This window comes from Hyposmocoma kahamanoa, unplaced genomic scaffold (genome assembly GCF_003589595.1).
Source record: "Hyposmocoma kahamanoa isolate Upper Pololo Valley unplaced genomic scaffold, ASM358959v1 192, whole genome shotgun sequence".
Classification (NCBI taxonomy): Eukaryota; Metazoa; Arthropoda; class Insecta; order Lepidoptera; family Cosmopterigidae; genus Hyposmocoma; species Hyposmocoma kahamanoa.
The window spans coordinates 10,056,298-10,073,946 of record NW_020653719.1 but is presented as its reverse complement, the minus strand read 5'-3'; the positions used below and the strand labels follow the sequence as shown (position 1 = coordinate 10,073,946).

At 36.6% G+C, this 17,649-nt stretch overlaps 1 protein-coding gene across 1 annotated transcript in view; it reads right to left on the bottom strand.

Annotated features, from left to right (window-relative positions):
• Positions 1–11,989, bottom strand: part of LOC113226606 — an 86,095-nt gene extending 74,106 nt beyond the window's left edge. Inside the window, exon 1 of the mRNA XM_026459306.1 lies at positions 11,839–11,989. The gene's annotated coding sequence lies outside the window, so the exon portion shown is untranslated. The remainder of the gene's footprint in view (positions 1–11,838) is intronic.
• Between the last annotated feature and the right edge of the window lie 5,660 nt (positions 11,990–17,649).

Sequence of the window (17,649 nt, the reverse complement as noted above, 5' to 3'; positions counted from 1 at the left end):
AAGTAACATATTCCAGACAGCGTGCAAAACAAAAGCGAGCTTTGAAAAATAGAAACGCCAATAAAGTTTCTATTTGCGAAAATTGTACGAGTATAAAGAATAAAAACAACTTTTAATGAAAGTGACACGTCCCAGTCTTCTCCTTGACTGTGGCTAACAATAAAGTATTGACACAAATATTTGTAATATACATGATATTACAAGCTATAGGTTAACATTATAAACTGCGTATTACTTATTTTTTATTAATATTAGTTAAATCGAAATTGTTATTTTTTAAGTTTTCAAAAAAAGCCAGGGTTGTATATAAAGATGCTTAAAATTCACGACATAGAACACGCAATAACGTTCTGAGATCATAACATGGAGCTAATATAGGCGCAAGTCATTGACTTACAAATAAATGGACGACGGGTCTAATACAAAAACCACGAAAAAAATGTCCCAAGTCAACCTATTTAAACGTAGTGACATGTAAAGGAATATGAAAAAGCTAAAACGTAAGATTTAAATTGTAATGTCATCGCAGTACTGTCTAATTTTGCTTGCTTCGCTGTCAGTCGAACAAACGAACGTTTTAACGCCCTATAAGTTCGGACACTTTTTAGCGCGGACCCGACGTCCATATAATAAAATTGTAAGTCAATGGCGCAAGTTCACAAAACAAATTTAAGTAAAGGCGTATTAGGAATTAGCACGGAAGATAATAAACAATGGAAGTGCCTCGAGTACTATTAGAACCGCTGTCGCCAAAACTCACACATTCATAATTTGAAACACTATGAAATCATGATAATGATTGGTCTTAGTTTCAAATAAAAAAATAAATATTCAGGACTGTTAATATAATTTAAACTTTATCTTCTTGACATATCGTTGAAAGTTCAATACCGTTAATAGCTATTATTGAAAGTTTACGTTTTGGTTTTATGTTGAAATTTCAATCAATGTACTGCCATCTAGCGGTTAAAAGCTGGACTACGACGAATTTGAGATGTTTACCTAATCCTCCAAAAAAGAAGCGACCACATTGCAGCAGTATAAGGTTTATTTTCGTTTCTTGTAACAAAAAATAATACGATCAAGAGGAAATTGAAAATGTATAATCAAAGGAAACAAGACTTAACGGTGATTTGAAACACCACCACAGGTAACATTACCAGTGCGGCTATACAAGTGCGGCTGTACAAAGCGAAAAATTTCACATACTCCATGAGTAGGGTTAGATTTCCACTATAGTACTAAGTGCTAAACAAATAGTGGATACTTATGTTAGGGCACCGACTGTATACGATTCCAATTGCATCTAAGGATTTTTTCTTAGTATTCGATCTTTGTACTAATAATGGTTCAAATTTATTGTTATTGATTTTTTTATTGTTTCCGTAAAGGAAAAGGCAACGGTTTAAAACCATCCAACCAAGCCTGTGAATTTTTCTTTCGTTACTTTTAGATCAATAGGCATACGCCAAGTATTCAGTCCATTATTTACTTTACATGCATTAAATCTCGTCTTCGGGGAGTCATCATATCAAAGGAGATCGTCAAAACTTTTCTATTATCAAGAAAAAATGGCGGGTTTTTGTGGTTACAGTTTTTTCACAAATTAATTTTTAGTTTAAATGTTGTAAGTAAGTAAGCACGTTTTGAGTTTCTTAATTGTTCGTTGCTTGTTTAAGCTGATGGTTCCATAGCCAATGCTCAACAAATGAATAAATAATCGAATCCGTCCGGATCGAAGCATTTTATTCTAAATTTTTTTGCTAAGCGTTCGATCTTTGTATTAATAATTATAACAAATTTAAACTATATATAATTACATGTATATGTAATTTCACAAAAAATAATTAATTATCAATTCAATAAAATTTAATTGCAGTTAATAGCGACATCTCTAGCCAGGGCTGGTAGCTGTAAAGTTACCTAACTGGGTGATGAAATACTTTCATAGATTTCTCATAGATGGCGCCACGGATAAAAAAGTCGTTCAAAACCTACAAAGATACAATACCTTCAAAAATACAAAGATCCGATAACAAGCACATAGAGAAATTCGTGAGGTGCGCTGGTTGGTTCCGTGGCTTAGTTGGCGTAGCGTTTGCCACGGTTTGCTATAAGACCTCGGTTCGAATCCGGCCGAATCGAAGGAATTTTTTAAGTATTCGATCTTTGTATTAATAATTATAACAAACTAGCGGAGTAATTATACAAAAAATAATTGAATATCAATTCAGTACAAATTAAAATAAGTAATATATAAAAGGGGGTCAAACATTAAATCAACTTTTTTTTAATGACTCTGGTCGAAGGAGTATGTAAATTTATCCAAACGCGTCGAGTTCAAATAGTAGCGTTCAGAAACCGCTCAATGAAAATATCTCGTTCCCCGCGGGTCGAGCAACAAACACGAGTAGGTAGAGAAAAGGATGAAAGACAGGAAAAGTTATTTTGTACGTCTCGCTTTGCTCATTGCGGCCTTTACCGTCTCTTTTGTCTTGTACCATGTCATAACTAAAAAGACATCAGTAAAGTTATCTGCGTAAAAGCACTTACAACAAAAACACAGACAACGACGTTAGATAAAATTGTGTTACCCCGATTTAATGGGAATTTTAAAAGTTTCCATCTCATAATCCTCACGGGACAATGGAAACGTAAAGTGTGCGATGAGTGATTGTAACTTGGAGTGTGAGTAAATTGAACTTGAATTTATTTTACCTACACACATATCGAACTCTCTATAATGTGCTCAAAAACCGCAAATTACGACTGTAAAAATGTTATTGTTGCTTCTTATCATCGAATTCGATGTTATTATTACATTCACACTCACAGTCACATATAGTAGTTTATGCGACTGTTACAATACGAGTGTTAAAATACGAGTGTGGGTTTAAACATCTCACGTAAAAACATGTCACGAGTGTTTTAATACCTAATTATGTACAGTTACATACACTGCATTATCTACACACATATTATAAGCTCTCTTTGATGTGTTCAGGAACCGCATGTTACGACTGGCGAAATGGCGGCAAATAAAAACTTTTCTCACGCATGTCACACAACTGTAGTTTTTATTTTTAATTCATAGACAAACTAGAATCGACCCCTACTATCATATCGTTCGATATCAAGTAACGTGTGAAATTGTCAAAAATGTTTGCTATTGACATTTCATTTCGAATAAAAATTCATCTCGACTGATATTAGAATTGAGGTCAAATCAAATTGTTTTGTTTTTCAGAGATGTTCGAAATTTGAATGTTATAATAACTTCGTATTCGATTATACACACATCAAAAGTGTCTAGGGATCAAGTGAATATTTTTGAAATAAAAATTATTTAAGCAATATTTACCAAATCCAGTCTTCCAGGACGACTTCTTACTTTAATGCTTATGTTTTATTTAACCGCTTACCCCTATATTTAATTAAAATAAACTAAAAGTGATGTTTTTGCAAATTGTGGGAAAAAACTCAAATTAACGGCGTCAATTAAATGACAAAAAATGGCGAAAATGATGATTTTGCTCATTTTTATTGTAAAGATAAGAAAATTAATAATCTGTATTTCCACCATTAACACGAATCACACAATTACAGCGATTTGGCATGCTTAAGATGAGTTCATCAAAATCACTTTGAGGAATGGCCGCCCATGTGTTTTGTAACAACTCAAAATATTGTTGTAGAGTATGTACGGTATGCATACTCGGCACAGCTCTTCTTTGAAGCATATCCCATGCGTGCTCAATTGGATTGAGGTCTGGCGATTGAGCAGGCCACGGCAGAACGTTGATACGAGCTTCGGCAAGAATGCGTGTTACGACTCTAGCCGTGTGTGGACGTGCGTTGTCATGCATTAGTTGAAATGAATCACCCAACTGGCCTCGCAAAGGGATGATAACATCTGAAACAATCCTCTCTGCGTAAACTTGAGCATTGAGGTTACCCCTGATCCAAATGAGATCGGTTCTTCCGCCGATCCAAATACCGGCCCATATCATTATTGTTCCCCCACCATATGGATAAACTTCCTGACAATATCTCAAACGTTCATGACGTCCAGATGTTCTCCAAACTCGAGTACGTCTTGTATCCGGTCTCATACCGAAGCGGGATTCATACGAGAAGCACACATAGCGCCAGTCTTCTTCCTCCCAGTTTCTGTGTTCGCGAGCCCATCGTAAACGGGTCCTGCGATTGCAGGGTGCAATAGGTGGAACTCTGAGCGGCCTTCGGGATCGCAGACCCACTTCACGTAAACGATTTCGGATTGTTTGATCGCTTATTAGCAAGCCTGAGGAGCTGTGGAGCCTCGTAACCAACATCATGGCGATCATGGTACGATTCCATCGAGCAGTATTTTGGATATACCGGTCCTGTCTGCGAGTCGTGATGCGAGATCGTCCTCCATGTCGCTCGGCCACGCTGCCCGTCATGCGATAGCGCGTCCAGAGGCGACTTATGACGCTCTGTGTAGTGTTAAGAGTGAAAGCCACAGCACGTTGCCTGGAACCAGCTTCCAACATTCCGACGGCTCGCATCATCACTTCTCGGGTTAAATGATGTCGTCTCTCCATAATAATGTAAATTGTTTCGGTTCCGATGCAGATATTGTAATGATTTTGTCAAAACGCTTTAACTCATTTTTATACAAAACCACATTGCCAATCGATTTTCTTCTTATTATCGAATTTTAAACAATATTCCTTATATAAATGTTAAAACTCACTAAAAAGTATCAATAGCGATTCAAAAAAGTTAATATAATTAACCCTAATTGCAGCAAAACTCTTAAACGTACTTGATCCCTAGACACTTTTGATGTGTGTATTATGAAGCAATAATAACATTTTCATACATAAGAAATTTGTTCTAACAAAACAGTTTACCTTTATGCTGGTCGCAATTTGCGGTTTTTGAACACAATATAGAGAGTTTATGATATGTGTGTAGATAAAACTACTATTATTATTTAGAAGTTTTGTGAAATAACTCCAGTAGTTTTTTATTATGTTTTTTTATGTAATACAAAGATCAAAGCCATAGAAAAACTTTTTCGACCCGTTGGAACACGAACCCACGACAATACTGCATCGTAGTATTGCGCTTACCAACTGAGCTACGGGTCAAGTTATCGAATTGTCGAAATTCTCCTATTTGTTTTGTTGAAAATCTTTGTACTGGATCTTTCGGCATTCTGAGCCACTAGTGACATCTAGTGAGAGATTTGGCCAGGATGAAGAAATTGACAACGACCTCCATTCCCACTCCTATGTTTTGCATGGGACTGGTATTATTTACGTTAGCGCTTTCTTTTGTTACCGCACAGAGTTACGACATGGTTACGACCGTATAACGCTTTATATTTATTATATTTATGTATTTTTTTGGAGGAAAGTAATATCTAATGAATTATTAAAATTCATAGAACAAAAGTTGTTATCGAGTTCTTAGGTTTTCGCGATTGTTACACATATATTCATATTCATTTATTCCCTTCAGACAACACAGTTCACAACATTACACCTTTAGTTACATTATTATTATTATTATTATTATTTTGATAATTATACATATTGAAATTGACTCTATTAATTAAAATAAATAAAATAAAATAAAATATTAAAGTATAAAGTTGTATACATTCTAAGAAATTAAAATTATATTGAAACGATTAGATTAAAATTAAAATTAATTAAACAAATAAGCTAACTAAGGTGTATAATAATGGCACCTTTTATTTAAATGTACCATACGACATTTATTTATGTACACGCAATCAAGTCTGCCAGCTATCATGCTCAAGATACTGTTGGCGCTGGCCCGCATCCTACTCACCAAGGAAGTGCATCGCTTGCGCATCGTGGCGTGGAAACAATCCACCCGCGAGTCTGCGAACATACCTGAAGCGCTGCAGTACCGGGGCAGCCCCATCAGTACCCTAAAAGCGTTGTTGAATTGTACACGCAGAGCATTGTACTGCCTTTGTGTGTAGTTTGCCCACAGGGCGCTGGTGTAAAAAATTGTACAGAAGGCTCTAAATAGAGTTACCTTCACTTGAGCTGAACAATAAGCGAACCTGCGGGCAATCATATTGGCTCTTAAGGACAGCGCTCTGCGTTATTCTCGTTCAATATCATCATCGTCCCCAAGATCAGACGTCACCATATGCCCCAGATATTTGAATTTATTGACTACCTCAAGAGTCGTCCCATTTAATTTAACAATTGGAACATCCGGAACTGGTTTCCTTCTGAAATTTGACATAAACATATTCGCTATGCATTTCTGATCACTTACGCCATCTACACTCACAGGGAGTCCCGGCTTACTATTGAGTTTATTCGTAGCTTTCCAGAAACTCTTAAAGTCCCGCCCAGAATGGTGCGCTGCGATAATGTCCAATTTAATTTGCTCTTCATGTTTTTGACACCACTTTAAACGAGACTTAAGATTCTCCTACTGTCACGCATTTGTACATAAATTCGTCCCGTCAAAGGCTCTCCACACCATAACCACATCTTAAATTTATTCCGAGCCTCTCTGTGAGCTTCATTCACATGTCGATTCCAGCCGACTACTGGTTTGCGATTTTTTACCTGACTACTATCTCGGCTAAGAGTAGCGGACTCCAATAAGGCTTTAGTTATGTCCTGATACAAACTATTTATAATAACCCTATGGCCAACGTCTTTACACATACGATCACTACATTGCTGTAATTCTACAGGAAAGTCAATTAACTTTAGTCTATTTTGACATTCATAAAAATACGTACTAATTTGTTCTGGTTTTCGTTCACCCCATATAGCTCTATTTACTAAAGTGTACACGTCATAAAATATTTTTGGTCTAATTACATGTAAATTACACTCTATTATCAATGGGAAATGATCAGACCACATAACATCGTATTTCACATACACATCTGTAATCGAGCCAACAGCTGATTTAGTGGTGATACAATGATCGAGCCAACTTTTTGAGGCGTGCGCTTTACTTACAAAAGTGTACGTGCCCGACCGTAAACCTAGCCACTCAACGTCCGCTCAAACCCAGTCATGGTCATTACAAAAGCACGACAACTCATTATAAAACAGCTCACCCGGGTTTGCATTAAGATCACCAAGTATATACACTGACTCGGAATTACTGCTATTTACCACAGCACTCACCGCACTCAAGCAATCCGTGAAGTCTGTCTCATTGTCCAGTTTGTTCGTGGGCATGTAAACACTGAACACTAGGAATGACCGCTGATCCATCACTAACTTAATAGCACAGATTCGCGAATTAGCGCACTGCACAACCGTCACATTCGTAAACACCTGTTTGTTCCACAGAAGTGCGATACCACCATACGGTCAACCCCGCAACATCCCTGTTGCTGTGTCAATCGCGGACGTTCCCGTCCACCCAAAATTTGCATCGATGCTACTAAGAACTGCAATATCATCGGGCAATAACCACGTTTCCTGTAACGCAATGATATCTGCCGACTTACACAACTGTCGTACACACTCCAAAGAGCGCTTCACATTTTTACAATTAAAACGAATTAATCTATGTCGGGAACAAATATACGCGATTTAAATCCGGAAAAATAGTTTCATTTCCTACAAAATTTGTTGTTTATGACATTAGAAATACAGTCTTGGAAGGTTGTTAGCAGTGTTATCAGATGGTTACATTTCTTACATTTATCGTAACTTTTGCCCCTCTCGCGTAATGTGTAAGTAACTTTTGTTTTTTCGTAACTTTTGAGGACGTTGAGATTTTTTAAATTCAACTATACTTCTTATTGTAAATTCTAAATAATTTACGAACGCATCCAAATTAGACAATAAAGTACTTTAGGAACAACAAGTCGTGCGCCTGATGGTTAGCTACACGCCTGTCCATAACAGTTACAGTGCCACTCAGAGCTTTAAATTGCAAAAGCAGTTCTGAGGGGCATTAACACCGCGCCCGTCACCCGATTAGTTGACAAATCCCATGTACCTATAATTTCACCGTTCAAAACCAGAACACTGTAATGCTGACATTAATGCTTGCCGGCAGAAATAGGTAAGGTGGCAGTACTAACCTCTTTAGACTAACTAACTCTTTCACAAGGAGATCTAGAAGAATTTACTACACAAGGAGATCTACTTAGAATTTACAAATTCATTACATTAATTAAAAACTAAACAGACTAAACATTGAATCCCATTAATATTTGCACATCTGCTTGCAGGTTGAATACAATGTACCTAATTTACTTAAGACGTATGTTAGCGGCCCCATCTACCGACACCGTCCCTACAACTATTGCAGGCCGTTAAAACAGTGTAATTAAATACATCACCCTGCCACTAGATGGCGTTGATTTGTAAATAATATAGGTTTCGTTATTTATGATTGTTAATAATTAATATTGATCGATGAATATAGTAAATATAATAATGTTGTAACGATAATAGTAATTAGAATAATAATTGTAAAGATAATAGTAACAACAGTAATTGTAAAATTGTAACACTGTTTAGTATAAGGGAAAGGGTTGATTTGATTGTCTATATAAGAGGTGCTCTGTCTTTAGTGTAGGAATATTTTTTCACTGTCTGCGCTTATTTGAATAAAAGCCGTTACGCTGCCCGTCTGACTCTTAATTTTCGCCACTCCTACAATATGTATTCTATTCTATTGTATTCTATTCTACTGCTACTAAAAATATACTCAAAGATGGCGTGAACAAAATTAAATTAATCAATTATTGGTTATAACTTGCGTACTTATTTTTTATTTTGAAGGTTTAAGCGTTTATATATCTTTTACAGTTAGAATTTTTAATTGAAAAACGCTTTTAAAATATAACTTGCAAAAATGTTATTTTCGACTCAAGGTTCCTGGCAACACTGGTAGTTAGTATTTTACAAAGGATTCGCTCTGGACCTTTTGGAGGGAAAGTGTCCTTTTTATTTTGACTTTCAATTATTTTGTGAAATCTAGTTTAAAGTGGAATAGGATAGTGCTATTGTGCCTTAATCGAAGATTAAAACGCGAAATTATACGAATCTCGAACTAAAATACCCGTATCGGCCCGTTCTAAGGAATCCCGAGTCAATCCAAGCACGCCGTTTCAAATTGCCTATCCTCTTTGTGGCGGCCATATTAAACTTATTTTTATGTTCTCGGCTGAAGGACTTTGTTTCCATGGCCAGAAATACATTAATAAAAAAAAAGTATTTTACAAATATTTCGTATACCAGTGCGCTGGTGTTGTTTTTTTAATTTTTTTTATTAGAAAATCCTTTTTGCACAAGCACGTACACGAATGGTTGAATGGAACGCACGGATGGTGTCATGCAAACTCCAAACTGCTTTTAGAATAGATAGCAATGTTTAAAATGGTGATGAGTTCGGATAGAGGGATTAGTAAATGAAAATTTGCTCTTATTTGCGCTGTATTCTTTTAAGGTGTGTTTTCATGTGACGAATTTAAGTGTAGATGATTATGGTCATTCATATTACGCCACGGAAATTTCATGACATGTTGACCCTTTTCTTCTTATCCAATTTCCTATGCCTTCATATGCCCAGCGGCCAACTAGTTATACGCATATTATAGTCGGTAATATGTATACTATAGTGAGTGTACAGTACATTACAGTACGTCCATTCTCACATTCGGTGTTCTCAGCTTAATTACCGTACCCACTACCGTACCGTAGCCATTGCTTTTTCTTGCTTAATATAGCCAATAACATTGAAATATGAATAACTTTAAGTTTAACTATCAATATGTCTATACGGCATTAGAACAGATAGTTTTCAATTTATTAAGACACAAATATTTTATAGAAACGGTAATTAGATCTAATTATCGTATACGGTTTCGTATATCGTATCGGATACGGTACCTAACTAGAAAATTCGGACACTTCTAAGAAAAACCGAGTTTTTCTGACACAATTGAATTATTTGTATATTTAATGTATTTAATTATTATTTGTAATTAGGCTGAGAACACACAATGTGAGAATGCCCTTTACCAGATTAATAAAATTGTGAAACGAAACGTATTTGACATTAACTTTGTTTTTGTGTCACCACCCGTCCATTTACTAAGATATTAATATGATAAACCATTTTCTGCCCAAGCAAGGAGCGAAACGAGCAAGTCGGAGTCCATCCAGAACCGATATGGGCCCTTTCGGCTAAGTTTGATGACAGTTTTTTTAAACTACGAGTACTCAAAACGACTTCAACAATTTTTTTAAATTGTATATCTCAACAACGCGCAGTTACCACGCCTTCATGTACATTAATGGCGAATCTGAATTATATTTACTACTGACCATATTCAAGCCAGACTCGCCCGCGCGCCCGTGGCGCTCATTTAAGTTAAAACTTAAAAATAAATAAATAGAATGTATTTTGCCATGACAGACAAGCGGTCGCCGCGCGGCGGCAACGCGGTCCCCTCTCGGCGACCGCGCGGCGGGGAGGGCGCGTTGAAATTGGTGTCGAATAAATGCGCCGTTAATCTCTCCATTTTTGTTGCTGTGTAGGAGAAACTCCCTAAAACTCTCCTCCCCTTCGCCTCGCCCAGCTTCAATGTGTTACGCAGTCTGCCCTCTTTATCATAAGTAACGTAATCGAATTTTTATCGAAAATGCGACATTAATACTGGGATAAGCGAAACGAGATCTATATTCCCTATTAGCAGTTTTTTTATAATATATCTTATTTAGTTTTAGTTTTATTGTTAAGCAAAATCAGCGGAATTGACATTTTTTATTAGCAAAAAACAAACTTTAGGCGCCAATATTTCGAAAGTTACCGAAATGCCAATTCATTAGTTATGACAGGAAGGGCTATATTCTAAATAAATAAAATAAAAAAATCATTTATTTTGAGACAACATAGTCCATACAACGGCGAAATACTTTCATATGTTAGCTTACCCAATCGATTCGGTATAGGAAAGAACCAAGGAATAATCACTGGACTTTTATTTTTAATTTTTAATAACCCAAACCCGTCCGATGGCTTTCGCCGTACCCCCAGTGTTGTCATCTTTTTAATCAAAATTCCCCATCCTAACGAAATCGACAATAAATTTTCCAAATTTAGTAATTATTGTAAGTCGTGATAAGCATTTTAAAGTAAATAATAGACTAAACAATCGTTTTTGCTAACACGTAGATTTCTCATAGATGGCGCTACGGCTAAAAAGTCTTTGAAAAACCAAATACAAAGGTACGACAACAAGCACATACATAGAAAAATTCGTGAGGTCCGCTGGTTCGTTCTGTGACTTAGTTGGCATAGCGTCTGGCACGGTTTGCTAGAAGACATCGGTTTGAATCCGGTCGGATCGAAGGAATTTTTTCTAAGTGTTCTATCTTTCTATTAATAATTGCTCCATACAAGTTAGTAAGTTAGTAACATAACACACCTTATAACTATGTTATTATTAGGATTAGTATGGTACAGTCACTCTACAGGCTGACAAATTACATAACATCAAGGTGAATTTAGCCCCTCCGGCTGCTCACTGACTCACACGTAAAACATGTGACTCAGTGAACCTCCGGAACAGTGCTGCATTCATCCTGTCAGCTATCATCTTCAGAATCTCGTAGCTGCTACCCCTCACTCTTCGTACTATTGATGTGGACATTTTACGCATGATAGCATAGAAATCGTCCACAGCAGCGTCTGCGAACATTGCAGATGCACTGCAGAAACGGGAGAGCCTCAACAAGGCCCTGAAGGTGTTATTATAAAGCCCTTCCACATAGGGTATAAATTAAGAGATAGAAAATGTTACAGTTCACTCACTTCATCTCAGCGTCAGTCTTGGCGAGCATCCACACGACGCTGCCAGGATCTCTTCTGGACCCGAGGGCCATGAGCTGCGAGACCTTTGCCCCAGGCGGAAGCGTTGGTCTCCTGGGTACCTGGCCAGTCCAGCTAGAGATTGCAAGCATTTCTGGACTCTCCTTTACCAAATGCTTTTGAGTTGCTATGCATTTGCCTGATGCGTCCTGTAACAATATTATTTGGTACAATTTAATGGAACACTATGAAATTGAAATTTATTGGTAACGATATTATATGCAAAGTTGTCAATTTGTAGGGAAATCCCTAAATTGCGGGGAATTTCAACTCGATTCGAGATTTTGTGGGGATTAGTGTTATGTGGGGAAAATGCGGGGATTCTAACTTTTTATCATTTTGTTTAATCTATCGAGTGCTGATGCATCACTGGTTTGATGGTTACTGATAAAAAGACTGTGATGAACGATATTGATATTTTTTTTCGACATCGCAAACCCCCACCCCCATAGCAACATATACATAATATATAGAATATTAGAAAGCCACTAACATAGAATTCTTGGTTTTGAATAGTAAAATTACCAGTCGGTGCGTGTTGAGTGTGCGACCTTAGGCTTAGGCCGGTCCCCGGTATGAAGAAAAACTAAATTACCACAATTAAACAATGCTGAGCAGGTGGTACTTCCACACAACAACATGCCACTCGTCAACTTTAAATATGAAATTTACGAACTGAATATTTCTAACCTTAGCATAGTGTCACCAAATGGTTTATGTTTTTTCAAAGACTTGTTGTGTGTTGTTGAATCTCATTAAAATAAATAAACGATTTAAAGTAATTTTATATTGTTCTCCCCAAATTTGAGGATTTTGAATTGGCATAAGGTATTAAATTCGAAAACCAACTCGAAAACTTTATGGAAAAATATGAAACGTGTTCTTGTACTTTGACTTGCCCGACCACTTATCTAACCCCGATGCTATAAATGACCATTTTTAAATGTTCCTGGTAGCAATGAAGTGCCAATATCAGACCTGACATATTACGAAAACAATGTGGGGGAAATACTGGATCCCAAACTGGTGGTACGGAGAAACCATCTTCCCTGTTGAAATTAGGATGTTTTTTAATTTCAATGGCCTCTCGCAGCATCCTGGGTAGATAACGGACTTCTTTTGCAAGGACGTGGGGTTTGTCAAAGTTCATTGAATGTGTAGGTTTATCCATGACATGCTCGCAGACTGCAGACTTGTTTACGCGACGTTGTTTGACATCAGCTATATGTTCTTTGACGTGGGTACAAATACTTCGCTTCGTTTGTCCAATATAAGAGTGACCGCACTCACAGTCAAGCTTGTAAACTCCTGCATCCTGTAAGGGGATGTTACATTTCACGGGTCTCAGGAACTGAGAAATCTTCCTCAGGGGTTTGAAATAGGTCTTGATGGATGCACGCCTGAGGACTCTTCCAATCTTGTCTGTAACGCCTTATAATGTATTTTCATACTTATGCATACATTATTTGGAAGTATTTAAACATACACAACATACACACCCACACCCACAAACGCACATCTGTTACAGTTTAATATGTACATATATATCGAGTTCTTAGGTTTTCGCGATTGTTACACATAGGAAATGAAACTATTTTTCCGGATTTAAATCGCGTATATTTGTTTTCTCAAACAAACCCTTTTTGTTTGAGAAAACAAATATAAGCGATTTAAATTCGGAAAAATAGTTTCATTTCCTATACATATATATAATTATTTTATTGTTATATTCAAGTAAGTACCTAAGTATGCTTGCATATATTGTTCCGTGACCTCACTTAAGGTCCTACTAACTGAAAATCGGTGCTGGGAACGCATTGCGTTTTCCAGCAAATACTGAGTCACAAAGAGGGGGTCACAAACCCTTTTCTTACCGCGGCTGGCACCACACAAAGGATCTCAATATGTAGTGTTCTTTTTATTATTTATGTGAATAGTTCCTGTTTTAATTTTATCAAATTTTTGTATATACATTTTTCTTTTGTGTTTGTTTGTGTTTTTGGTTCGTAATAATTTAATTATGTTTTACGTTGAATGTTTTAGTTCTATTTTGTTCCGTTTTCTCTTTTTTTTTTGTCTTTTGTGGTGTCATTGTGGTCAACAAATAAATGTATTTTCTTTCTTTTCTTTCTTTCTAAATTGGTATTGGCAACGGTGATTGGAAGTTACAAATCTGAGTTTGTCAAGGCAAATAGTATTACCTGAATAGGAAATAAGTGGATGACATTTTTTTGTGATTTCTAATTTATGTGGCACGTTCCCGTGTCGTTTAACGTGTTAAAGCACGTCAAGCTTTACAAACACTAAGGCATATATTTAACTCTACCCTGCTTGAATTTATACTTTATACCGAATGTTCAAAAGTTCAAAGGCAAAGTTTGTTTTATATTTTATTGTTATTGTCTATATTAAACGCAATCAGATTATCCTTTTACATTAGATCAATCAGTTCGATACTCTGTAGGGTGATACCAATTTATTAAATCATAATTCAAAAGTTGTTTGGAAATTATACAATTTTTCCGATCCAAATCTCTGAAAAAATAGATTCTTTTTCAATTTATAACAATCACTAAAACCTAAGAACTGAAAACTTTATATAAAAGTTTATATAAAAAATATAAGCTAAGTATAATATCTTACAGTGGAATATTGTACAAATAACCACAGACTAACGGCTCATGAGTATTTTCTATTCAATTAGTGAGCCATTTTCGAACTACTTCCATACATTTTTTTACAGGGCTGACCGCCCTTAAAGAGTCCCATTTACCCCCCCGTTACGTAAACGCGTCGTAAGACTACATGTAAACGTATCACCTGCTCCGTTAATAAGCGGCTGAACATCCAAGCCCATAAATTATCCGAGCCATTTCCACTCCCTAGATTACACTACTTGGACCGGAATGGTATGCAATAGCGGTTTGGCAGACGAATTTGATACCATAGGGTAAATGGTATTAAGACGCTGAATATCGTCAATTACGCTTCACTTTAAAGTGTTTTTAGCAAGTTCTGTTCAACTTGAGGCAGTGAAAATAATGTGTATTTTCTTCATCGTATTATCTAAAACGTAGTTGTTTCCAAAACACGATTTTATAAACATTTTCTAGATTAAAAAAAAATCAAGGTAACCTCTTATTCTACGTTTTCAACGCACATACATACATATATCCGTAATATACCAAGTAAAATTGATAAAATTTTGAAGACCAAGGTATTATCTAATAATAAAAAACCTGGTTGTTTTATTTTTTCTATTTTGAACGTAATTTTGGAAATAAACCCTTTTTTGAGACGCGCGCCAATTGTTGGTAGTTTTTTGTCTTTTACGCTTACGAAGGTCGGTAGTGATAGCTGCGACGCGTTGCTAGATGGACCTATGCCGCCCGTATTGCACCTAGCTAGCTAATTCATTTCATAATTGTAATATATTAGACGTGGCATAAAACATCGATCGCTCAAGGTCATCACCGCTTTTCAGCTTCTTAAGTAAAATTTCGAATTCATATAAGAGCAATGCTACACGGGCGCTGCCGGTGCGTTGCTTGGTCGCAACGCTATGATTTCAGCGCAGCCAATACCATAGAGCAATGCAGTGTTGCAACGTAACGTAGCCGTTTTCCACCGCAGCACCGCTCCCGATTTCGTCTCTTGGCCCCTTATCCGATGTATATGCGTTCCGACGTCCCGCGCCGTTTCCACGCACTATGTAACATGTAATTCTAATTTATAAATAGTACAACGCCACGTAATTTAAAAAAAAATCCTTTTTACGCGTAAAGTTGTTCTACTGACTGTCTAATGATAACTATCACAAAAGTTTTGAGCTCTTGAAGCAAGGAACCATTATCAGCAAAACCAAAATTTCAACTAAAGTTCAGTGGTAAATTCAGGCAAAAAACTTGAAAAGTCATTACTTTTCTGTCTTAAACCAATATTGGTTCGAACTATACAAACGGCGACAAAGTTTCACAGTTACCCAAAAGGTGAATGGAAGACAAAGTTTAGAACAATTTTGAAGTTCGGAAAGCGAGGTTAGGTGCAAAAGCGATGTCATTAAGGTGACTGTGGAACATGAAAACACTGTAATTGGAAAACTTCGAGTCCTCTGGAATTTCTCTAATGCATTACCTTTTTAAAAGGTTTTTGTAGATCTTAATTTGCTTTTCTGATGAGACAAAACTGTTGTGCCACTGAAGATAATACTGAAGGTACACTAGCATTATTTCGTTTCAATATTTTAGCTGTAGGTATGATTGGTAATGTTTTTAGATTTTATTTTGCAGATTGCTTTACATTGGTATAACTCGCAAACGCAGCAGCATTTTCAGCAGCTTTAGGGCAAAGCCTCTTAGGCGAGCCCCTCTTTACTCTTCTCGCAGATAATGTATATAAATACTTGTTTGTAGAGCAAACTTTGTAAGAATTTTTCTTACATGACATTAAATAAAGCTATTAGTATAAGGAGAAGAAAAACTGAGATAATAATGTATTAGAAACACAGGTTTTCGTAGCAGTAGAGTTCTTGTGAAAGAGTTCGTCCAGGGAAGTACTGCCTTACTTATTTCTGTCGCCAAGCATTAATGTGAGCATTACTGCATTCCGGTTTTGAAGGGTGAAGGTGCTGGTGAAATTACAGGCACATGGAATTTGACAACAAATGTTTCACCGTGGCGGGCGCAGTAGTAGTGCTTCTCAGATCTTTGCGATTTAAATCTCTGAGCAGGACTGTAACTGATAGGCGTGTCGAATACCACCAGGCAACGACTTATTCGTTCTGTCACTTAGTGTCATAAAAAAGACTACCACACTAATTACCTGGTAACAAACTATAAAATTCCCTGTACTATGAGTACCAGGGCAACGGAATTCACTTCGGGACGCTACCCAGAACACGCATCAGAACCAATATAGACAAGTTCGTTTTCCAAATTAGTCCTACTGTGAATCGAATCATTCGGGTCATTGACGTGTTCACAATTACCTTTCAATGGCGTAGTTGAAGGTAGAAAAGTTGATCGAGAACCGCATCTTGAAGCATTGCGTCTCGGAGACTGAGTGCCCCATACTTTTTCTGCTTTTTCTCTTTAGACAGCTAATCCAATTTTTTGGAGGAAGTACCAGTCGTCTAGTGACCGGAGGCTTGAATAATGGCGAAATAACTTAGCGCGAAGATTCGCCTGTAACCACTAAGGACCTAAGATTTCTACCGCTAAATGATAATACTAATATGTATATCATAATTATTCATAACATTCTGCTAAGTATTAAGTAATCTGCTCTTTTTTTAGCATGGCAAGCTGTAGCAGGATATCAGCGGCGCTGAGAACACTCTGCCATTATGCAAACCTTTTATCTCTCACCATTGTCTGTTACTAAACTCTTTGTGTAAAGTAGTTTATATCCATTAACTGATGTTCCGAGATATATAAATAATTTCATTATTATCGTTATGTTACAGTGTCTTCATAGTATGATTATAAAAACCTTTGACAAATTTTTCGGGTACAAGTAAATGCTGACAAAACCTAATTGCGAATAGCAAAGAACCTAAGTATATTGCTGTTGTTTTGTTCTATTCCATTTAAAGTTGTGTTAGGAAATGGGTAAACTGTTTTATCGATAATAGTGAAGCGATGGGTTGAGATGGGTGACTTTTTTTTATCGAAACCAAGTATATATTTGATTCCAAACTAGAATTGAACTATCAGCCTCTTAGCTGAGCACTTTTCATGATTCAATATATTTCAT